This window comes from Leucoraja erinacea, chromosome 11, assembly GCF_028641065.1.
Source record: "Leucoraja erinacea ecotype New England chromosome 11, Leri_hhj_1, whole genome shotgun sequence".
Classification (NCBI taxonomy): Eukaryota; Metazoa; Chordata; class Chondrichthyes; order Rajiformes; family Rajidae; genus Leucoraja; species Leucoraja erinaceus.
In genome coordinates this window covers 44,620,771-44,644,636 of record NC_073387.1, presented here as the reverse complement: position 1 = coordinate 44,644,636, position 23,866 = coordinate 44,620,771, and the positions used below count along the sequence as shown (strand labels likewise).

General features: G+C 44.0%; 1 protein-coding gene across 1 annotated transcript in view; it reads right to left on the bottom strand.

Annotated features, from left to right (window-relative positions):
- Window positions 1-23,866, bottom strand: part of LOC129701736 (A disintegrin and metalloproteinase with thrombospondin motifs 2-like) — a 213,758-nt gene that overhangs the window by 72,265 nt on the left and 117,627 nt on the right. The window lies entirely within an intron of this gene.

The following is a 23,866-nucleotide window of genomic DNA, read 5'->3' as shown; positions in this document are numbered from 1 at the left end:
CACACCGAGGATACAGGAAGAGCAAAGTGGTGTGGGCTCCTGAATGAACCTGGACTACACCCTGGTGCTGAGGCTCAACGGGGAAGAGTGACGTCAGGCAGAACCAAAGTGGTGGGGGCTTGATAGACAGAGGTGCGGACAGGAGATTCTGTGGCAGCAGGCGAGATCTCCAGGATGGTATGTTGCCTTGCTGGCCCCAGGGTTCAGGACCTCAGAGTCTCAGAGCGATGGCACGGCATCCTCAAGAGTGAGGGGGAGCAGCCGGAGGTTGTTGTGCATGTTGGCACGAACGACATAGGTAGTAAGAGGAAGGAGGTTCTGCAACACGAGTTTACGGAATTGGGTATAAGACTGAAAAGCAGGACCAGCTTGGTGGTGATCTCAGGATTGCTTCCAGTACCTCGTGCTAGTAAAGGTAAGAACAGGAAGATAGGGGAAATGAATGTGGGCTAAGGGGTTGGTGCAAGGGGCAGGGCGTGACCTGTACAAAAGGCATGGGTTGCACCTTAACTGGAGTGGGACCAACATCCTAGAGGGAAGGTTTGCTAATGCTACACGGGAGGGTTTAAACTAGAGTGGCAGCGGGGTGGGATCTCGTACAGGGCAGAGGCACGTGAGAGGCTAGAATTTGGTACGGAGGGTGGTGTGGGACAAGTTAGTGGACAGAATAGGCAGGTGAAAGGCGGAGAGCGAGGAAGGAGGGTTGGTTTAAACTGCACAAATTTTAATGCAAGGGGCCTGACGGGTAAGGCAGATGAACTTAGGGCGTGGATAGGTACGTGCGACTGGGACGTTGCAGCCATGACTGAAACTTGGTTAATGTTCCGAGGTACAGGAGCTTTAGGAGAGACATGGGTGAGGGAAAAAGAGGAGGGGTTGCATTGTTGGTTAAGGAGAATATCACGGCAGTGATCAGAAGTGACATTATGGATGGTTCGTCTAGTGAGGCTATGTGGGGGGAGCGGAGGAACAAGAAAGGGATGTTCAACTTGTTGGGTGTGGACTACAGACCCCCGGATGGTCAACAGGAATTAGAAGAACAAATATGCCGGGAGATTGCAGACAGCTGCAGGTCAAATAAGGCTGTTGTAATAGCGGATTTTCACTTTCCCAATATAGACTGGAAAATCATAGTGTGAAGGGTTTAAATAGGGTGCAATTCCTCAAAAGTGTTCAGGAGAGTTTTCTTAAGCAACATGTAGAGGCCCCCACACATGAGAGGGCAACGCTAGATCTAGTATTGGGAAATTGGGAAGGGCAAGTTATAGAAGTGTTTGTGGAGGAGCCTTTTGGGACCAATGGTCACAGTTCGATTAGGTTTAAAATAGTTATGGAGAGGGACGGAGATGGTCCACGTGTTAAAATGCTCAACTGGGGTGTTTTAATATTGTGTTTCCTAACTGTAAACTGTTCCATTACAGCTTCACAACTAATTAACAGAGGCTTTACACTCGAGCCTTGGGTTCAGCCATTCAGCTAATTCAGGATCCATCTTGGCTACTGCCTCATGGGTATTGCATCATCGGTACTGCACCACAGATGGCGCTATTCCCATTACATCCCCCTTTGTTTACAAACACATATGTACAGGCACGTTACGTTTCGCAATAAATTAAATTTCTTCCATCGCATCTTATTTCACTGAAGGGCCTGTCCCACGGGCATGCGACCTGCATGCGGCAAGCACGACCTAACGTGGTCACTTGAGCCGTACGGCATGCGGCAAGCGCGACCAAACCAGAAGTGGGAGCTGCGTGGAGGTCGAGTGAGTGACACGGCGTTGAGGCGGCTGCGGGCACTGCGGTTAGGCACCTGTAGCACTGCTTCTACCTTCCTTGGATCTGGTTTCAGTCCTGCAGCAGAGACTTTATGTCCTATGAAAGTGACTTCCTTCACCTCTACGTTCAGCTTCTGGTTTCTGTCACGACATCTCTCTATCAGAGCTCTGACCTTCCTGTCATGGTCTCTTTCTGCTTCCTGTGCAGTTTTTCCTTTCCAAACACTAAGATGTCGTCAGCAACAGACCTCACTCCTTCCAGGCCTTCCAACACTTGGTAATGTCATCGCTGGAACTCTTCAGGGGGCATGGACAGACCAAATGGCATGCGTCTCCATCTACATCTGCCATATGGTGTGTTAAATGTCGTAAGCTGAGAACTCTCATCATCCAGTGCCACATGCCAAAGCCCATTCTTGGCGTCAAACGTGCTAAAGACCTTGGCGTCATTCAGATCTGTGAGGACATCTTCGATCGTCGTCATTGGGTAATGACTTCTTTTCAGCCCCTTGTTCAGATCCCTCGGGTCTAACCACACTCTCAACTTTCAATTGGGCTTTTCTACACACGCAAGGCTGGATACCCATTGAGTGTGGGTCTCTACTCGGGCAATTATTTCAGCTCCTGTTGGTCTGCCTAACTCTTCTTTCAGCTTACTCCATCAGGCTACAGGGACTCTTCGTGGTGGATGGATCACCGGCGTTATGCTGTCATCTACCTGCAGATGGTACTTGCCCCCAAATTTACATGTCCCTTCAAACACATGAGCATACTCAGCCATCAGTCTTTCCTTGCTCAGAGGGATTTCACTGCCATTCAATGTCATTATGTTCTCTTTACACACTGAGATGAGCTCCATCTGCTGGGCTGCCCTGCTTCCCAGGATTGGAATGCAGTCTGCCTCCAGGACCACAAACTTTACTTTGAATTTCCTTCCATTCTTTGAGTTCACTAGTCTCACCTCGCTTGGTTTCATCCACATCCTTTGCATACATCTTGTGAATGATGTTACATGTGGCTCCACTGTCCACTTTTACTTCCTTCCCTTTCAGCATCATGATCGCAAAGACTCCACACTGTGCACACTCTCTGCTTTTACTGCTTCTGGTTGCAGTTCCATTGTGTGAATTTCATCATCCTCTTGACTGTCATCATACTCATCACTGGAACTCTCCACTTCCTCCACTGCATGCACAGGTTTTTTTCCCTTTCTTTTCTTTCTTCTGGTTCTTCTGTTGCACCACCTTTTCCGTGCATTGCGATGCGAAATGACCATTCTTATGGCATTTGAAACACTCCCGGCCATGTGCCGGATATTTCTCCTTCTTCCTCTCAAGTTTGTATCCGCAGTATTTGCACTGTATGATTGGCTGGTATCTTTTCCCCTCTTGTCTCACTGCACAAAACTCTTGTAGTTGGTTACCTACCAGGCCATCAACTCTGGCCTTGAAGCGCTGAAGCCTGGCATGCTTTCACACACTTTTCTAAGTCATGTGAGGTTTCACGGAGAAGTCTCTCCCACAGCATGTCATCTCATGTCCTGCATATTATTCTATCACGCATCAGTGAATCCTTCAACTCTTTGAAACCGCAATGAGCTGCAAATCACAAGTCAAAACAAATCAAATGTCTCCCCTCTTTCTTGGCTCCTCGTAAAGAATCTATACCTGTTGATGGTCTCATTCTTCAAGGGTTGACAATGCTGTTCAAAAGCATCGAGAGCCTGCTCTAGCGTAACTTCTTGTACGTTGCCCTCCGGCGTCCGTGTCTCTAGCGTTTGGTAGAGCTCTCTCCCTTGCGGTCCAACTAGGTACATAAGCAGTATCTTCATTGTCTTGTCATCCTTCCCTTCCATGTTCAAATCAACATAGACGAACTTTGAGGGTATGAAAGAAGGTCTCGCTCAAGTTGACTGGAGGAGGTTATTTGAGGGAAAAGGAACATCGGCCAAGTTGAATGTTTTTAGAAGTGTGCTGTCAAAAATCAGGATATGTTCGTCCCCTTTAGAGTGAAGGGCCACTGTGAGATGCCATTGTGGCATCATCCCTACAACTGTCAGAAACCTCTCATAGCATAGCAACAGTTATTCTGAGAATTTGGCTTTTTGAAACATTTAAATATCAATAACTTGTGAAATATAACATCAAATCTGAAGGAAACCTGACAGAAACGACCATGGGACAAAGGTGCGTAAGGTGATGCGAAAATGTATGCGCTACCGTGTACCGTTTTGGCGTAGGTCCCCCCCTTTATTCCAAAATCTTGAGTTTTTAAGTTTAAAAATGTTACATTTCTTGTAAAACATAACATCAAATGTGAAGAAACTTGATACGAACGACCACGGGAAAAAGCTGAGTAAGTTTCTGCAAAAATGTTTGCGCTATTGTGTACTGTTTTGGCGTAGTTCCTTGATCTCACAGACAGACAGACAAATAAGACAATACTTTAATTAGTACCTAGATAGATAGAGAAGGAGGGAAAGGGTGACTCGAGAGAGATTGGGACCTCTCAGGAATCAAAGCGGTCACCTCTGTGTGCAGCCACAGGAGATGGGCAAAGTCCTCAATGAGTATTTCTCCTCTGTATTTACCGAGGAGAAAGGCAGTAGGACGGAGGAACTTGCGGCAGTCAATTGAAGTGTCTTGAGAGCAGTCAGTATTACCATCGAAGAAGTACTGAAGATACTGTCGTGTATGAAGGTAGACAAAATCTCCAGGGCCTGATCAGATATATCCAAGGACATTGCGGGAATCTAGAGAGAAAATTGCGGGAGCCCTGGTTGAAATTTACGAGTCGTCCTTAAAGACAGGAGAGGTGTCGAAAGACTGGAGGTGGCAAATGCGTGCTTCTTTTCATGAAGGGCTGCAGGTAAAATGCTGGGAACTATAGGCCGGTGAGCTTAACATCTGGAGTTGGAATACTAGAGAGTATTCTGATGGATAAGTTATACAGGCATTTGGATGGGCAAGGGCCTATGAGGGATAGTCAGCAGAGCTTTGTACATGGGAGGTCGTGTCTCACAAATCTGATTGAATTTTTTGAAGACGTGACCAAAAAGGTTGATGAGGGCAGAGCTGTAGATGTGTAATTGGATTTCAGTGAGGCATTCAACAAGGTTCCGCATGGTAGGCTGCTCTGGAAGGTTAGATCGCATGGAATCCAAGGGGAGATAGCTGAATGGATAACAAATTGGCTCCATGGAAGGAAGGAGAGGGTGATAGTGGAAGGTTGCTTCTCGGACTGGCGGCCTGTGACTAGTGGTGTGCCTCAGGGTTCAGTGCTGGGCCTGTTATTGTTTGTCATCTACATCAATGATTTGGATGAGAACCTACAGAGCAAGATTTGCAAGTTTGCTGATAATACAAAAGTTAGTGGTTTTGCAGATAGTGAAGATGGTTGTGAATGATTGCAGCAGGATCTGGATCGATTGGCCAGGTGGACAGAGGAATGGTTGATGGAATTTAATACAGAGAAGTGTGAGGTGTTGCATTTTGGGATGTTGAACAAAGGCAGGACCTACACAGTAAATGGTAGGCCTCTGGGTAGTGTTGTAGACCAGAGGGATCTAGGACCACAGGTACATGGTTCTTTGAAGGTCGAGTCACAGGTGGATAAGGAGGCCAAAAAGCCTTTTGGCACTTTGGCCTTCATCAGTCAGAGTATTGAGTATAGAAGTTGGGAGGTCATGTTGCAGTTGTATAAGATGTTGGTGAGACGGCATTTAGAATATTGTGTTCAGTTCTGGGCACCATGTTACAGGAAAGATATTGCCAAGCTTGAAAGGGTTCAGAAAAGATTTACGAGGATGTTGCCAGACTAGAGGGTGTGAGCTATAGAGAGAGGTTGAGTAGGCTGGGTCTTTATTCCATGGATCGCAGGAGCATGAGGGGTGAGATCTTATTGAGGTGTACAAAATCATGAGAGGAATAGATCGGGTAGATGCAGAGTCTCTTGTCCAGAGTAGGGGAATTGAGGACCAGAGGACATAGGTTCAAAGTGACGGAGAAAAGATTTAATAGGAATCCAAGGGGTAACTTTTTCACGCAAAGGATGGTGGGTGTATGGAACAAGCTGCCAGAGGAGGTAGTTGAGGCTGGGACTATCCCATCGTTTAAGTAACAGTTAGACAGATACATGGATAGGACAGGTTTGGGGGGATATGGACCAAGCGCAGCCAAGTGGGACTAGTATAGCTGGGACATTGTTGGCCGGTGTGGGCAAGGGCCTGTTTCCACACTGTATCAGTGGTCAGGATCATTGATTCCGATGTATCTATGACGATGGTCCACCTCATTACAACTGCTACTTTTGAAAATATGTTTATCTCTTGTTTGGATAAAGCATTGCCAAACCAAAACAATAAAGTTCTGTGGATGGATTGAGGCCGAGATGCAGTATTTACAGTGGGGGATTAAAATATATAATAGTTATTGTGAGGAAATCTGTGATGAATTAAAATAGGAATTTTGGCTTATATATAGTACATACAAACATATGACTAAAATATTGAATATACAACATCTAGAAAACATGTTGGCAAGCAACTGGTTATCTCATCTCCTCAAGCCATGGAGGGCTCCAAGGAGGTCAAACGAAAATTAGAAAAATAATGAGTAATCTAGATAACGTGATTAAACTCAAGGGCATTTCATATTAAACATATTACCACTGTACTTTGTAAAGCAACATTACCACACGATTATTTCCTTTGGCAACATTAGCAATCAATGTAACAGGCAACAATTATAGCTGCAAACTTTTAATTGCAAAATATTACAGTGGAAGAGTTTCTGATTTATGTTCCTCAACACATCTGGAGACAAATTATTTGGTAGTCATCCTACCGTTGCCTGTGAATATTTACCATGTACTAATTTACTGCCATATTCATTCCATTGCCACCCTGAATATGCTTCAGAAGTACATATTTCATTAGCTGTAAAATGCTTTGGACGTTTGCATGACCAAAGCCAACGCATCTCTTTTTTTTGCTGGCACCTCTTTTAAAAATCGAGGTTGTGGGCGAGAAGGACCAGGGAATTCTCGTCTAGCCACTCATCCTGACCCTTGCAGTTCTCACAAAATATGTTGGAGCATGTCTGGTATTAAAAATAACTTAAATCCTCAGGATCAGGCCAGATTCAATTGAGCGGTGTTCATTGTGGGTAGGATTTAATTTAATTTTAGAGAATAGACAGTAGATAATGGGTGCATGAGTAGGCCATTTGGCCCTTCGAGCCAGCACTCCCATTCAATGTGATCATGGCTGATCATCCACAATCAGTACCCCGTTCCAGCCTTCGCTCCATATCCCTTAACTCCGCTATCCCTAAGAGGTCTATCTAACATATTTTTATACTTGAATAGTATAAAGAGCTCTATTTAATTCATACTTTTATACTTGAATAGATCTTGATAAGGGTTTCTTCGGCTTTTGACTCGGTAATTTCTCCAGTTAATTTTCTTCACTAGTTAGATAAAGTTCCCTAGTCTTATAATATACTTGATTTGCCATTATTTCAGGGGGGTTTCTGGTTCAATTTCTGTAAATGGGTGGCTGGGGACCTGAAGAGAGACAATGTTTTGTTTAACTCTCTTAATTGAAGAGGACTATCCCAGGGAATGTTCTCAAAGTGGTCTCCACCTCCCACTATGCAGGTCCTTTTCTCCTTTAAGTAAAACACAAAGTGCTGGAGGAACTCAGTGGTTCAGCCAGCTCTGTGGAAGGAAATAGACAGACGACATTCTGGATTGGGACCCTTCTAAAGAATTTCAGGAAGCAAAGCTGTACACACACCCCTACATTGATGGTGACGAAGTAGAGATTTTGAAAGATTCACGTTCTTTGGAACAAATATCATCAAGAAAGCAGCATGGTGGAAGAGTTGCTGCATTACAGCGCCAGAGTCCCCGGTGTGATCTTGACTATGGGTGCTGTTGTACGGAGTTTGTACGTTCTCCCCATGGCCGCATGGATTTTCCCAAGGGTGTTCAGGTTTCCTCCCACACTCCAAAGACCTACAGGTTTGTAGGTTAATTTGACTTCGATAAAAATTGTAAATTGCACCTAGTGCATAGGATAGTGCTAGTGTTTGGGGATCGCTGGTAGGCGCAGATGGGCATGTTTCTGCACTGTATCCCTAAAATAAAGTAACGAAACTGATCGTTACTGTGAAGAAAATCCCGACCCGAATCATTGTCTGTTCATTTCCTGCCACAGATGCTGCCGGACCGGTTGAGTTGTTCCAACACTTTTGCTCAGGATTTCAGTATCGGCAGGCTCTCGTGTCTCTTTTAAGTAACACTGAAGCAGGCCTCGCCTGCTTTCTGAAAGCTTGTCTCTGCATTCTTGATGTGGATGCGGTTGGATAATGAACGTGCCCAGGCTCTTCCATGGATTAGCACCACAAAGTCACAGAGGGCCTGGGATGTGAAACTCAATGTGTGCACTTTCCCTTTCAATCTACATTCTAGGGAAACCAAATGTCTCGTGGTACTCAGGAGAAATCATATTATAGTCAGGGAAGGCAGTGACAGTAATTGGATACCAATGGTGGTTGGAACAGTGATGGTGGTCAGAGGTGGGGGCTGCTGAAGCAAATAGGCAAATAATTGTTGACTGCCAGGCGATGTATGATAAGTGTTAGCCGAGAAGTGGTGTTAGGTAAATTGAATGGATTAAAGGCCGATAAATCCCCAGGGCCAGATAGGCTGCATCCCAGAGTACTTAAGGAAGTAGCCCCAGAAATAGTGAATGCATTAGTGATAATTTTTCAAAACTCTTTAGATTCTGGAGTAGTTCCTGAGGATTGGAGGGTAGCTAATGTAACCCCACTTTTTAAGAAGGGAGGGGGAGAGAAAACGGGGAATTACAGACCAGTTAGTCTAACATCGGTAGGGGAAACTGCTAGAATCAGTTATTAAAGATGGGATAGCAGCACATTTGGAAAGTGGTGAAATCACTGGACAAAGTCAGCATGGATTCATGAAAGGTAAATCATTTCTGACGAATCTTATAGAATTTTTCGAGGATGTAACTAGTAGAGTGGATAAGGGAAAACCAGTGGATGTGTTATATCTGGACTTTCAGAAGGCTTTCGACAAGGTCCCACATAAGAGATTAGTATGCAAACTTAAAGCACACGGTATTGGGGGTTCAGTATTGATGTGGATAGAGAACTGGCTGGCAGACAGGAAGCAAAGAGTAGGAGTAAACGGGTCCTTTTCACAATGGCAGGCAGTGACTAGTGGGGTACCGCAAGGCTCAGTGCTGGGACCCCAGCTATTGACAATATATATTAATGATTTGGACGAGGGACTTGAATGCAACATCTCCAAGTTTGCGGATGACACAAAGCTGGGGGGCAGTGTTAGCTGTGAGGAGGATGCTAGGAGGCTGGAAGGTGACTTGGATAGGCTAGGTGAGTGGGCAAATGCATGGCAGATGCAGTATAATGTGGATAAATGTGGCAAAAACAGGAAAGCAGACTATTATCTGAATGGTGGCCGATTAGGAAAAGGGGAGATGCAACGAGACCTGGGTGTCATGGTACACCAATCATTCAAAGCAGGCATGCAGGTGCAGCAGGCAGTGAAGAAAGCAAATGGTATGTTAGCATTCATAGCAAAAGGATTTGAGTATAGGAGCATGGAGGTTCTACTGCAGTTGTACAGGGTCTTGGTGAGACCACACCTGGAGTATTGCGTACAGTTTTGGTCTCCTAATCTGAGGAAGGACATTCTTGCCATAGAGGGAGTACAGAGAAGGTTCACCAGACTGATTCCTGGGATGTCAGGACTTTCATATGAAGAAAGACTGGATAGACTCGGCTTGTACTCGCTAGAATTTAGAAGATTGAGGGGGGATCTTATAGAAACTCACAAAATTCTTAAGGGGTTGGACAGGCTAGATGCAGGAAGATTGTTCCCAATGTTGGGGAAGTCCAGAACAAGGGGTCACAGTTTAAGGATAAGGGGGAAATCTTTTAGGACCGAGATGAGGGAAAAAATTTTTCACACAGAGAGTGGTGAATCTCTGGAATTCTCTGCCACAGAAGGTAGTTGAGGCCAGTTCATTGGCTATATTTAAGAGGGAGTTAGATGTGGCCCTGGTGGCTAAAGGGATCAGGGGGTATGGAGAGAAGGCAGGTACGGGATACTGAGTTGGATGATCAGCCATGATCAGATTGAATGGCGGTGCAGGCTCGAAGGGCCGAATGGCCTACTCCTGCACCTATTTTCTATGTTTCTATGTTAAGTGAGTTAAAGGGCCTATAGAAAACAATCCTTCTTAGATATAGATCACAACTAATGCATCAAGCCACTCATCTAACAAGAGGAGTAGGTGACTTGCTTAAATGACTACTGACCATTATGGGCCTGTCCCACTTAGGCGGTTTTTCAGGCGACTGTCAAGTTGCCAGCAGTCGCCTGAAAAACTGGCAACTGGAACGGCGACTGTGAGAGTTGAACACACACACACACACATCACTTCCTTAACCAGCACGTTATGCAGGTGGGGGACATGTCAAGCGTGAGGAGTGCTGTCTGAGTGAAATTCCCATGGTGCAAACCCAAGGTTGGCATTGTAATTAAGACGGCTAAAGCACAGTGTACGGTAAGTCTTTTAAAAGGGGGGGGGGGGGGCAGAGGGGGGAGAAGGAGGGAGGAGGAATGGAGACAACTTTTAAGAAACCAGAGATACACGGCTGTGAAGCTCGGCAGACATTAACATTACCGGTCGGTTATCCTTGGTTCTGAAAACTGCTTACGTTTTTTTTCCCAATGAGCCGATGAAATTCACCGGTCAGCACCGGCTAGAACCTACGAGAACCTGCGACCTCCTGGCAACCTACTAGGACCTCCTAGCGACCCACCTGCGGCTCGAGAATTCTTGCTGCTCTCCATGGCGGCTTCATTCTAGTCTCTGCTAATTTTTCAACATGTTGCGGCGACTATAATGAGGCTGGCTAGTTCCCAGAATGCGGGAACTCCTCACGACCATGAAGGCGACTCCCTGGCAACCACCTGCGAACATGTGGCGACTGCATAGTCTCCTGCATTCGCCTAAAAAGTCGTCTAAGTGGGACAGGCCCATTAGGCACAAACGTCCATGTTGATGAAGTCCTTTGAGAGTTTGGTTATGATGCATATCAACTCCTACCTCAGCAAGGACCCATACCTCCTACAACCTCCAACTGAAGATAGACACAAAATGCTGGAGCAACTCAGCGGGCCAGGCAGCATCTCTGGAGAGAATGAATGGGTGACGTTTCGGGTCGAGACACTTCAGACTACAAGCATACTTTGTCCCCACTTTGATGTTCTGGATTTCAGTATCTGATACTAACCTAACCCACCATTTTTTGGCAATTAAGATTCAGCCCAACCTACTGGATTTGGCTCAAACCACTGCCCTGTTCAATTGCATAGACTTTTCTCAGCTTGTAAATGTAGCCTACTTACACCATTCCCCCTACTTATTACTTCAAATTATATTCCACATTTACTCTTTGGTACGCCAACAATTCCCTGATTTTATCTCAGCGGAGAATCACTGAAGGTGTAATCTCTTTTTTCAAGAATTGCACTTAAATCAACTCTATATTTTGTTGCAATAATAATAGTTGTGATTCAATATTTCTTCAGCTTGAAGCCAGTCTTCAATAATGGTTCGTATTCAAGGCCACGGTAAATTCTTCTGACATTTCTATGTCCTTTCACTGTAATTCTCCTGAGGTTTTCAGTCCTCTTCGAGGTCAGTGCCAATCTTTCTGTTTTTTTCGCTATTGACAGCACTTGTGAGGAAGGCTTTGATGAAAAGTGCACTGCGTCACCTTGGATCTGCAGAAGCCGTTATTCTTCCTCTGAGACTTTATTGGATCCAAAATGAAATGAACTGTCAACTTGCTACGATGAACTCTAGTGCTAATGTTACGATTTAAAGAAATCAAGCTAAATGACTTGCTAAACTATGTGGCTGCACTTGATTTGAAAAGCCAGTTAGCGTTACACATGTAATTTCTTGAATTTAGGTATACATATTGCATTAACTGTTTACATTGAAACATACTTAAAAGGCAATCCAATCTAAACATTGATTTTAAAAAATGGCTCTCAAACTGGCAATACCAAATCAAATTGAGTCATCTATGAATTGAACATTAGGATGATAAACTGGGCACTGAAGATGGAGGACAAAGAAAATTAATACATTTTTAATAAAAACATGGTTGGTAGATCCTTTTTTGCGGAGTTTTGTTTTACAATAGAGCGACTGATTTTCCTTTTTTCCTTTTTTTTCCTTTCTTTCTAGGGTCTTAATTATTTTCTTTGCTTCCTTCTCTAATTCCTTCCCTAAGGGGTTCTTTTCTCCCAACACTTTCCTGCACCTTCACGATTCTTGCTTACTTTTCTTACTTCTTTTATTTCTTTCTCTTTTAAAGCTCAAAAAATGAAGTGGTACAACATAATGTAATAAGATATATGCAATGTATTAATGTGATTTACTGTACTGCTAATAAAAATAAAATTTATTAAAAAAAAAAAAGAAAATTAATAGTCAGCTCGGGCATTATCCTGGTGCAAACCATGAAATATAAACCATCCAACCAGTATATAGGCAGAATTTTATAACATGAATCACTAACTTACAAAGTATCAGTAATTTTAATATCGTATAATTTTTATTGGCTTATCAGTGTAAGCTTCAGATTTTGTTTGAGTTTCTGTGTTCTCCAAAAGGGAGAGAACAACAATGAGAACAACAATGAGAACAACAATGAGAATGACTTTGTGCAATCTCTGATCATTAATAAAATAAGTGATTAACAATTCAGAGTTGGCTTTGATAAGTTTGATAATATGGCTTAATGTCAACAGCAATTATTTCAGCACCACCGTGTATGTACATTTAACAATTAAATGTATTTCCCCCTACTTTGCTCGATTTGTTACATCACATAGTTATGTGAAGGGTTTATATTTATTGAGCCATGAAAACATTGGTAAGGTACAAGGCTGTGCCAACAATACCGTGAACTAAAAGCTTTGATCAGGCTGTGGCATGGAGTTAAGCACTTTCCAGGTTGGAGGATGGTAAACGTTCTGAGTCACTCTCAGCAGTTGCCAAGCAGTTAGTGGTCAATTTTCCAACCACATTGGCAGAAATCTGGAAATGCAAGGGCTGATTATTTTAGTTTAGTTTAGTTTAGCAATACAGCAAGGAAACAGGCCCTTCGGCCCACTGAGTCCATGCTGACCAGCATTCACACCAGATACTAACACTATCCTACACACACGAGGAACAATTTACAATTATACCAAGCCAATTTGTCTACACACCTATATGTCTTTGGAGTGTGGGAGGAAACCTTAGCACCCAGAAAAAACTCATGTGGTCACAGGGAGAATGAACAAACTGTACAGACAACACCCATAGTCAGGTTTGAACCAGGGTCTCTGGCGCTGTTAGGTAGCAACTCTACTGCTGCGCCACCGTGCCGCCTCAAACTTACTTTTAAATGGTATCAGAGCACTGCAGGAGAAAGATATAACACCCTTACTCAAGTTACAAATGCCCAACTTAGGTGACTTTTTAGGCGACTGCAGGAGACTATGCAGTCGCCACATGGTCACCACATGTTCGTGGGTGGTTGCCGGGCAGTCGCCTTCATGGTCGTGAGGAGATCCCGCAATCTGGGAACTTGTCGCGGCCTCATTATGGTCGCTGTGAAGTTGAAAAATAAGCGGCGACCGGAATGAAGCTGCCATGGAAAGTAGTGGAGAATTTTCGAGTAGTGGGTGGGTTGCCAGGAGGTCTTAATGGGTTTTCAGGAGGTCGAAGGTTCTCGGAAGTTCTCGTAGGTTGCAGCCGGTGCTGACCAGTGAATTTCATTAGCTCATTGGGAAAAAAAAGGTAAGCGGTGGTTTTCAGAACCAAGGGTACATTAAATGTCCGCCAAGCTTCACAGCCGTGTATCTCTAGCTTCTTAAAAATTGTCTCCACTCCTTCTCCCCCCTCTCTTCCCCTCTTTTAAAAGGCTTACTACTGTGTTTTAGCTGCCTTAATTACAGCGCCAACCTTCCTGGTCTTCACGGTGTGTGTCTGTATCACCTTGGCTTTGCACCATGTGAATTTTCTAGACGGGGCAAGCGGGGGAAACGCTGTCTAAAAAATTCACACGGGCTGGTGAAGGAAGCGTTGTGTTTGTGTGTGTGTTCCACTCTGACAGTCGCCGTTCCAGTTGCCGATTTTTCAGGCGACTGCCGGCAACTTGACAGTCGCAGGCAGTCCGCTGAAAAATCGCCTAAGAGGAACAGGCCAATAAAGTAGGATGCCACTTCTCAAGATCTTATCACCAACATAAACCTGAAGCAATACTCGCCATTGGCCATCAGGCTTTATAAATTATAATAATGAGCGCATAAACAGTGCTGGAGGAACATAGCAGGTCAGGCAGCATCTGTAGAGTGAAAGGCCTGCAACGTTTCAGGTCGGGACCCTTCTTCAGCATATCATTTTCCAACAGTGATTCTTATTGTGAATTATGTGATAGGCAAAGTCCACAAATGGTCCAGAGCTAATTTTATAATGATTTTTAAGTACTGCATATGATAGTCACTTACATTTGTTTATATTTATGTTCATTATTTTCATTGTGATTGCTTCACAGAACTATTTCTTATTAACATACCATTGGCCCAACATCAAGCGGGCAGAGGAATTATAACTGCTGAGTTCAGGCGCAAGAAAGCTTGTGTTAAAATTATTTAATATTTCAAACAAATTTTGTAAGGCAGTAATTTTTGAAATTTCACTAGGTGTGGCCTGAAATAAGGATTATATAATGAAATGGTGAGCTTTGGCATTTGCTGACTTCTTTTCCATCTTGCTGTTCAATGTGTAGACAGCTGACTTGTCTTCCAAGTTTCCAAGAGGTAACAGTATTCCAAGTTTCCAGGGGCCAAGTTGCTCTGGTTTAAGCTAATTAAAATGAACTGCACCAACTGATGGTCCAGAGATCCCTTTAGGTCGGAATTTCCTGCCAACACATTGGAGCAGATTGCCATTAAGCCACTGTAATAGAAATTAAATTACCCACGGGGCACGAGAAATAGAACATAACCTTTAAAAAGACAGAATGCTGCAGCAGCAACTGGCTAAGTAAGGGAGCAGCAAGCGATTAAGGAAATGATTCTGTCATCTAATTGACTAGATGTCAATTGGGATCCCTTGAGAATTTGTAAATGCTTAACTAGAGGTCAATCCTGACTCAGTTGAACTTAGTGACAAGGGTAATGATTGCATTGTGGATTCATAAAGCATGTAGGTCACAAAAGTAAGTTCTGTACCCATCTGCTCTAAATATAGCATAATGGTTACATTTCCAGTCTAGTAGTCAGATGCCTGGATTATTGATTGGAGGACATGAGTTCAATTCCAACCATGTCAGCTGGGAAATCTCAATTCAGATGCTAAATCTTGAATAAAATAGTTGTGCCTGTAATAGCTATATGAAGCTACTAGCTTGTTGTTAAAATGTGCCTGGTTCACCTACTGCTCACTGGAAAGCAAATCTTTCACCATTACCTGACCTGATCTAAATGTAACCTCAGCCTCACCAAAGTATTGGACTCATAACTAAAAAGGCCCATCAAACAGCACATTTTAAAGACAAATTAGGTATAGATAGTGTGATATCCGTACACATAGGCATTTTTTCTGAACCTACAATGAATCATGTCTCCATCCACTCTCCCATTCTGCAGCCTTGGGCCTACATCACTGCATGGCTATCATATGGTGGGAATTGTCCCTAGCCAACAGCAACAGGCCAGATTAGTCTATCTTAAAACATATCAACTTATTTGCACTTTAAACATATTTCTGTTTGTTACCTATATTCTTCAGTTAAGGTTCGTATCACCACAGATATTTTTACCTCGCAACTTGAAAAGCGTCAAAGTGGATAAGTCCATTGGGCCTAATGGGATTTCTCTCAGGTTATTGAGAGAGAGAGATATGACAGATGGAGTTTAATCCAAGCAATCGTGAAGTAGTTGCACTTTGCAAAATTGAATATAAGGAGAGTGTATAGAGTTAATGGCAAGTCCCTTAATAGCATTGGTGTACAGAGGGAACTTGGAGTCCATAGTTCCCTGAAAGTGGCAACACAAGGAGATAGAGTGGAAAAGAAGGTATATGATATGTTTGCTTACATTGGGCGGGGTAGTGAGTAGTCAGGAAGTCATGATGCAGTTTTATAAAACTTAGGTTTGAACTGTATTTAAAGTATTGTGTGCAATACTAGTTTTCCATTGCAGGAAAGATGTGGAGGCTTTGGAGCGGGTGCAGAAGAGGTTGTCTAGATTAGAGCATTTCAACTATGAGAGGTTGGACAAACTTGGAATGTTTTCTTTGGAGTGTAGGAGTTTGAGATGAGGGAGCGCTTTTTTGTGGTCATACCTCATGCCGACAGAACAGCATAGTTTGAACAGAACTAGACAGACACAACCCACATGTTAGGAAATGGGAACAGTAACTGTCTGGACGGGGAACACAACACATCGCGAGATTAACACAAAGTTTCTTTTGAGTTGTGAGGAAGAAAAATAGTATCCTTTTATTGTCATTCTTAAACAGACAAAGTTTGAACAAAATTTCATTCCTACAGTCATGACATTACAAAAAAAACCAAGACACACACTTCACACAATTTACACAAACATCCATCACAGTGAATCTCCAACACCTCCTCACTGTGATGGAAGGCAAAAATCTTATCTCTTCCCTTTGTTCTTCTCCCGTGGTCCAGCAGTCCAACTGCAGCATCGAGGTGACTGGGCTCACGATGTTAAAGCCCCCGGCGGGCGATGGTAAGTCCCGCGGCCGTTTAAGCCTCGCTGGGCGATGTTAGGCCCCGCTTCGAGTCATTTAAACCCCGCTTTTCCGACGGGAGAAATTGTCGTTGCAGGAGCTCCGAAAAGTGGTCTCCCACCAGGGACCTGCGAGCTCCCGTTGTTCCTGTCCACTGGGCCTGTGACCGGAGCCTCCGAAGCTCTGAAGTCGGGTTGCAGCCGCACGCCACCACAGCTCTCCCCATTCCGAAGTTGGTCAGCTCCGCGATGGCGAGTCCGCAGGCTCCGTGACTAGAGCCCTCAGGTTGGTTCCGGTTGGAGGCCGGCGCCGGCTCCCCGATGTTAGGCTCAACGACACCGGAGGCCCGACAGGGAAAAAGTCGGGTCCCCGTATGGGGAAAGAGATTAAACGGTTTCCCCCCCCCCCCTCCCCCTCCACATATACACAGCTAAAAAATAATATGTATATGAAGTTATGAGAACTCTAGGTAGGGATGACAGTCAGAACCTTTTTTCCCAAAGCGGAAATGTCAAACAGTAATGTGCATGGCATTAAGGTCAGAAAGGGGGAAGTTTAATGGAGATGTGTCATGTTATTCTTTTTATATAGTGAGTAGTGTGACCTTGGAAAGCGCTGCCAGTAGTTGTGGTCAAAGGAGAGACAATAGGTTAAGTAGCACTCGGACATACAGTGAATGGAAGGATTTGGATCACATGCAATTAGTGGAGATTAGATTAAGTTGCCATCAAGAGTCAAGTCAAGAGAGTCAAGAGTCAATTTAATTGTCATTTGGACCCCTTGAGGTCCAAACGAAATGCCGTTTCTGCAGCCATACATTACAAACAAATAGACCCCAGACACAACATAATTTACATTTTACATAAACATCCATCACATTGCTGTGATGGAAGGCCAAAAAAAACTTATCTCTCCACTGCACTCCCCCCCCCCCCTCCCCGATGTCAGAGTCAAAGTCAAAGCCCCCGGCTGGCGATGGCGATTGTCCCGCGGCCATTAAAGCCACGCCGGGTGATGCAAGGTCGCACACCGGGTCTTGATGTTGGAGCCCCCGGCGTGCGCTCGCAGAGTCCCGCGGCCATTCCAAGCCGCGCGGGGCGGTGATGTTAGGCCCCGCTCCAGGTGCTCTTCGACCCCGCAACTCGGGCGGGAGAAGTCGCCGTTGCAGGAGCCCTGAAAAGCGGTCTCCCTCCAGGGACCCGCGGCTCCCGGTGCCGCCGTCTGCAGACCCGCAGTTGCAGCCTCCGAATCAGCAGCAGCAGCGCTCCACCACCGCTCCACCCGCTCTGGACTCGGCCAGCTCCGCGACGGTGAGGTGAGTCGGCACCAGAGTCCCCGGTCTTCTTCTGTTGGAGGCCGCTCCTCATTGCAGCCCCAACGACAACGGAGACCCGACAAGAAAAGGTCGGGTCTCCCGTGCAGGGAGAGATTTAAAAGTTGCCCCCTCCCTCCCACCCCCCCACACACACACCCCAACAAAAAATAACAAAAACTACATATAAACATAGACAAAAAATAATAAAAACGCGGACGGGCTGCAGAGGCCGCTGCTGACGAGAGTCGCGCCGCCTACCATCATGTTCGGCACAGGCATTGTTGTCCGAAGGGGCTATTCCTGTGCTGCACTGTTATATGTTGGCCAAACTGATCAATCCAGCATTCCACTCATGACCAACATTCCTCAGAACCTTAACAATTCCATTTCTGAAAATCCAGCCGAAGACACGACTGTCAATCTCCTCGAGCCCAACAATGCTCATCAACCTTTCGTGCAACACTTCACTAGAGACTTTAAAAAAAAATGAAATGCACACTCTCAGTGGGATTTACCATTTGACAACCCTTTTACTCCTTCAAACAATTCAACAGTTGGTGAGACGGGACCTCCTTATGCAGGATTCATGCTGAGATTTCCTAATAAGCAGTCTTCCTTCAAGGTGATGTATCACCACAAGCAACATGCTAACGGCTCAATGGAAACTGCCCTGGAATTTTCAAAAAGTGCTTCATTGGGTTTGTTAAAAGAGAAAAAAACAGAGCAGCAAACCCCATATTAATAACAGCAAAGAATTTATGAACAATATTAACAGTAAACATTGCACGTCTTGAAGTTTGCTGCAGATAAATCTGTTGCAAACACAAATAAAACAATAGATTCTGTAGAAATGATTCATAAATAGGATTTACATGTTCAATATATTCATTGTTGAGATGTAAGCAGTCCGTAGAAGGATCCTGACCCGAAACATCCAGTCTGAAGTAGGTTCCCAACCCGAAATGTCACCTATTCATGTTCTCCAGGGATGCAGCCTAACCTGCTGAGTTACTCCAGTAGCTTGTATCTTTTTCTGTGAACCAGCCTCTGCAGTTCGTCGTGCCTCCAAGTGTAATAGCCATTATTTTTATACGGTACAGCTTAATTCTTCTTATTTACAGTGATAAAGGGCTTCATGAGAGTGTTTAGAATATGCTGAATATCTAACCAATAAAATCGTTAAAAACAAACTCACTGAAGGTAAAATGAACTATTAACATGAAGAAGAAAACACAATCAGAGAATTCAGGTCATTTACGCAGTATATTTCAATGAATACATTTGTGTTTTTACTTTTGCGCTTTTACGCTTTTACTAATGCTTTTGTGTAGATGAAGAAAAAGCAGCCTTCATTTCTAAAGCACTTGACCTCAAGTTCTAAAGTACTTCAGAACCAATGAATTCCTTCTGAAGCATGGTTCCTGCTGTTGTACCTGGTAAATATCTATGTGAATGGTTGAGGTGATTTCCATGCAAGCTAACATTTAAGAATAGGAAGATGTGTGGTCAAGTATGCTTCAGTGTGTCAGATGAGGGATAATTACTATCCTGAACATTAGAACTCCCTGATCTTCTTGGAATGTGGTGGCACAGTGGCACAGCGGTAGAGTCGCTGCTTTACAGCACCAGAGACCTGGGTTCGATCCTAACTATGGGTGTTTTCTGTATGGAGTTTGCACATTCTCCACGTGACCTGAATGTGTTTTCTCCGGCTGCTCTGGATTACTCCTACTCTTCAAAGATGTGGAGGTTTGTACGTTAATTGGCTTGGTTAAAAAAAAATTCAAATTGTCCCTTGTGTGTAGGATGGTGTTAATGCTCAGGGATCACTGGTTGGCACAGACTCGGTGGGCCGAAGGGCCTTTTTCCACGCAGTATCTCTAAACTAAAGTTAAACAAAACTAAAATAATGCTTTAGGTCTATTCCAAGTCACAGACAATCCTAATCTTTTATCCTTTCACATTGCAAGACTCTATACTGCAATGAGATGTTTAAATATTGTGAAGAAAATATTGTAAAGAAAATAGACCCAGATCCAAGGAGGCATAGATTCCAATAAGAGCCAGAGATGAAGAGAAGAGAACTAGTCTATCTCCCACTCTCCTAACCTCCATTGCTTGTTTTTTTACTGTTTCTGGGTATCTTGTGCTATCCTGAGATTTCCATCCAATATCATATCATTAGGTTCAATGTGAATCAAATCTGTTAAGATTAACTATCCTTTGGCATCAAATAAGTCAAGGAAAATTAATTAATCTTAGAAGGCAGGCCCTGGTTTCCTTCAAGAAATAGTTCACATTTTTGACCTCACTATTTTGGTACATAAACGACTTCTACCACCCCGCTCCCATCCCGTCAGTGCAGCTTGGCGATCCTTCAATTTTAATGTATTTTCTTCAGGCAGATATCTCTTGTGTTCTTTACACATCGTGTATCCTGTGTATTGTTATTATGCTACATGAAACAGAGTAAATTAACACATATAGCTGGGATCCCTTTTCTATGACCTCTAGCAGCAGAGCTAGAACCTTTCCAGAGAGCTGACAGCATCCTTTATCTGGTGAATATTGCATACCTTGGGTTTGCAAGCAAAGAATTTGTGACTTGTCATATGTGACAATAAAGTATTCAATTCAATTCAATTAACTTTTGCCCCATATCTTTTTGATTCAACTTAATTTCACCCATATTTAACTGAATTAAAAGAGATGACACAGATTAATAGGTCTAAATGGAGAAAATTAGAACATTGTCTTTTAGACAATCCAACATTAATAGCATATGCATTGTTTGACTGAGCTTATCATTAAAGTCTGAGAGATTTCAACCTATTAAAATGGTATTAGGGTGACTTCCACTGAGAAACAAGCACTAAAGCGAGGCTTGATGAATTCCTGACGGACCATCACCAAGTTTAGCACATCTCCCAATGCTTTATTGTGCAACATTTGGAAAAGGGTGCCAGCTCTTAAACACTTTCCCCCACAGCAGTTACACCTTGTTACCATGGTGGGGACAAAGGTTATTGAGAATATGGAGGTGCTCCCACAATTTCCCAAAGTCCTGATCAATTAATTATAACTAGAAACAGCTGAAAATATTCAGTAGTCTAGGCAACAGCTACCGTGAGAGATACCAAGTTCATGTCTTGGATCGATGACCTTTGCAGTAGAGCAAGGCAAAGTTAAAAATGAAATTGTGTTTTAAGTTGCAGAAAAGGAGGAAGGTTGTGGACGAAAGGAATGTCTGTGATACGATGGAGACCAAATGGTCATGGCATTGGATGTAAGGAGATGGTGATCAGAGTGGAGGAGATGCAAATGGATGGAGATGAATGAGGACAGAACAGAGAGGAAAGAAATGATACTAGAACTGGGCGGGACAGCAGTTGGAAATATGAAACGAAAGGGGAGCCGGACAAGAAATTGACTCGATGTTACAAGCTGATGACATCCATCATCAAGAGGTTTTTGATTTAAATACATTTCAGGCAAAAAGTCCCATGCTTTTCACTGTACCTCGGTACACATGACAATAAACTAAAATAAACTAAACTGTTTCAGAAATGCAAGAGGGCTGTCTGGTCCACCATAACAGCCAGGCACAAGATGGTTACAGTCGTCTCCTCCAGGAATATCAATTCCCACACAAAGTCCTTTTGTTCAATTGAACAATGTATAAATAAGTTACATTATCTCGCATCATTTGTGAAAATAATCTAAAAGGCACTGTTTACACCCGGAGAGTGGAGACAGTTTTTTATGTGGTACCCTGAAGTCATTTAATTGAGCGCAGCAGGAAACACAGAAGTATTGTAGCAAAGACTGATAGGAGCTGAGATTCATTAATTTACATCTTACATTCACTGTCAGTGGATCTGCACAGCTGGATGTTTGAGGGTATCATCTGTGATTGTCATTAGTGTGCTATATATACTACGATAAAGTTAAGGATTGCTGTGCGAAGAGGCTCACTTGCTTTGCATTGAGGAATTTCATTTTTCAGTCTGCATCATCTCTCATGAAATCCCTCCTGTGAAGTCTCTGTGGCTAATGCCTGCCTGCGTCTGCTCAGCTGAAAGACAAGACCGCGGATATTGAGCAGAGAGATTACATGGTACCCATCTTGTTCCTACTGTTCTCAAGCCCTGTTCGCAGGTCCTTGCCACTCTTATTCTATTCTGTACATTTGTGAGATTGTGCAGCATGCAACTCAAAAGTTTTTCACTGTACCCTCGGTACGTGTCAATAAACTAAACTAAACTAAAACAATGGAGACTACACGCTGGCTCGTCAGGTACTGCAGGATGACCACATACTTAACAAAATCTCATTTGAAGACACAAAGTATTGGTGTACCGCCCCGCCCGCAGAGACACTCCAGCACTTTGCGTCATTTTTTGGAAACCAGCATCTGCAGTTCCTTGTGTCGATCCACGTCCTCCAGAGATGCTGCTTGACCCGTTGAGTTGCTCCAGCATTCTGTCTTCTTTGTAAACCAACTCCTTGTGTCTCCAAAATCTCATTTCAACTTGAAGCTGTCGACTATCTCTCCAGCAGCTGTTGTTGAGGCCAGGTTGTGTTCACAGCGCTCCCCGCCCCCACTTGTCCTTCCATCAATAACTAACGGGCCTGTCCCACTTGGGCGTTATTTGCGCGTCATTTACACATCATTCATGCGTCACAAGGAACGCGTGGCGTGCATTACGCACGCATTGTGCGTGGTGACGTAGGCAGTGACGCGCGGTCGCGCGTGGCGCCCCAGGAATTTGGGTTTCCCAAAATCTTCGCGCGTCACCTACGGACGCACAAATGGCGCCCAAGTGTGACAGGCCCTTAACTCTTTCATCTTGCTGATGTCGAGGGCTACGTTGTGGTTCCAACACCATGCCACAAGGTCCTGATCTCTTTCCTGTAATCGGTCTCATTGTTGGTGATTCGACCAACAACTGCAGTGCCACGCCGAAAAAAGATTGAGTGTACTTGGCCACGTGGCCACGAATGTACAGAGAGTAGAACGGGGCACTGAACGCACAATCCTCAGGAGTACCAGTGTTGTGGGGAAAAGGAAGAGAAAATGTTATGAAAAATTCTAACCGACTGGGGTCTGCTGGATAGATGGTCCAGAAGCCAAAGGCACAAAGCATTGTGGATGCTAGAATTTTGAGCATCTTCAGTCTGAAGAAGGGTCCCCAGTCAAAGTCCAGAATCCAGTTGCAAATGGAGGTCCCAAACATAAAGTCCAGAAGTTCAGGGATGAGTGTATGTGGTATTAAGGTGTTGAAGACCGAGTTGTAGTCAATGAATAGCATCCTGAAATAGGTGTTTTTAATGCTGAGGTGATCCGGAGCTGAATGTAGTGCAAGGGTTAGATTCTCTAGTGTTCAAGATCATCACTCCCTGGGATTGTTTTAGTTTTACTGCATGAAGACATGGGCTCCTTCATTTGTGGGTTGAATAAGACACAGTGCAATCATATCAGACATTTTTGCTCTCACCTTTTGATAAAGAAAGGTTATTGATCAAGCAGCTGATGGCGGTTGAGTCGAAACACTGCCCTGAAAAGCTACTGCAACCTTTGGGTGGGATGACTGGTCTCCAACGATCATACCTATATTCCCTTGTATGAGCTACTCGTCCAGTTTAGTTTTGCCTGAAGCCCACTATCTTCAGATTTACCAGGGTTCTTTGATGCCATGTTTAGTTCAATTTTGCCTTAATGTCGAGGGCAGTCATTCTGAAATTCAGGTTCAGGTTTGGATCATGGCTGTGATGAGATGTGGAGCCAAGTGGTCCCGGTGGCATATCTCATTTCAGATAAGTAACAAGTAATACTCCTGCGCAATAGGTATCGGCAATGACTATCTCGAAGGGACTCTCCTACACAAAAAAATGT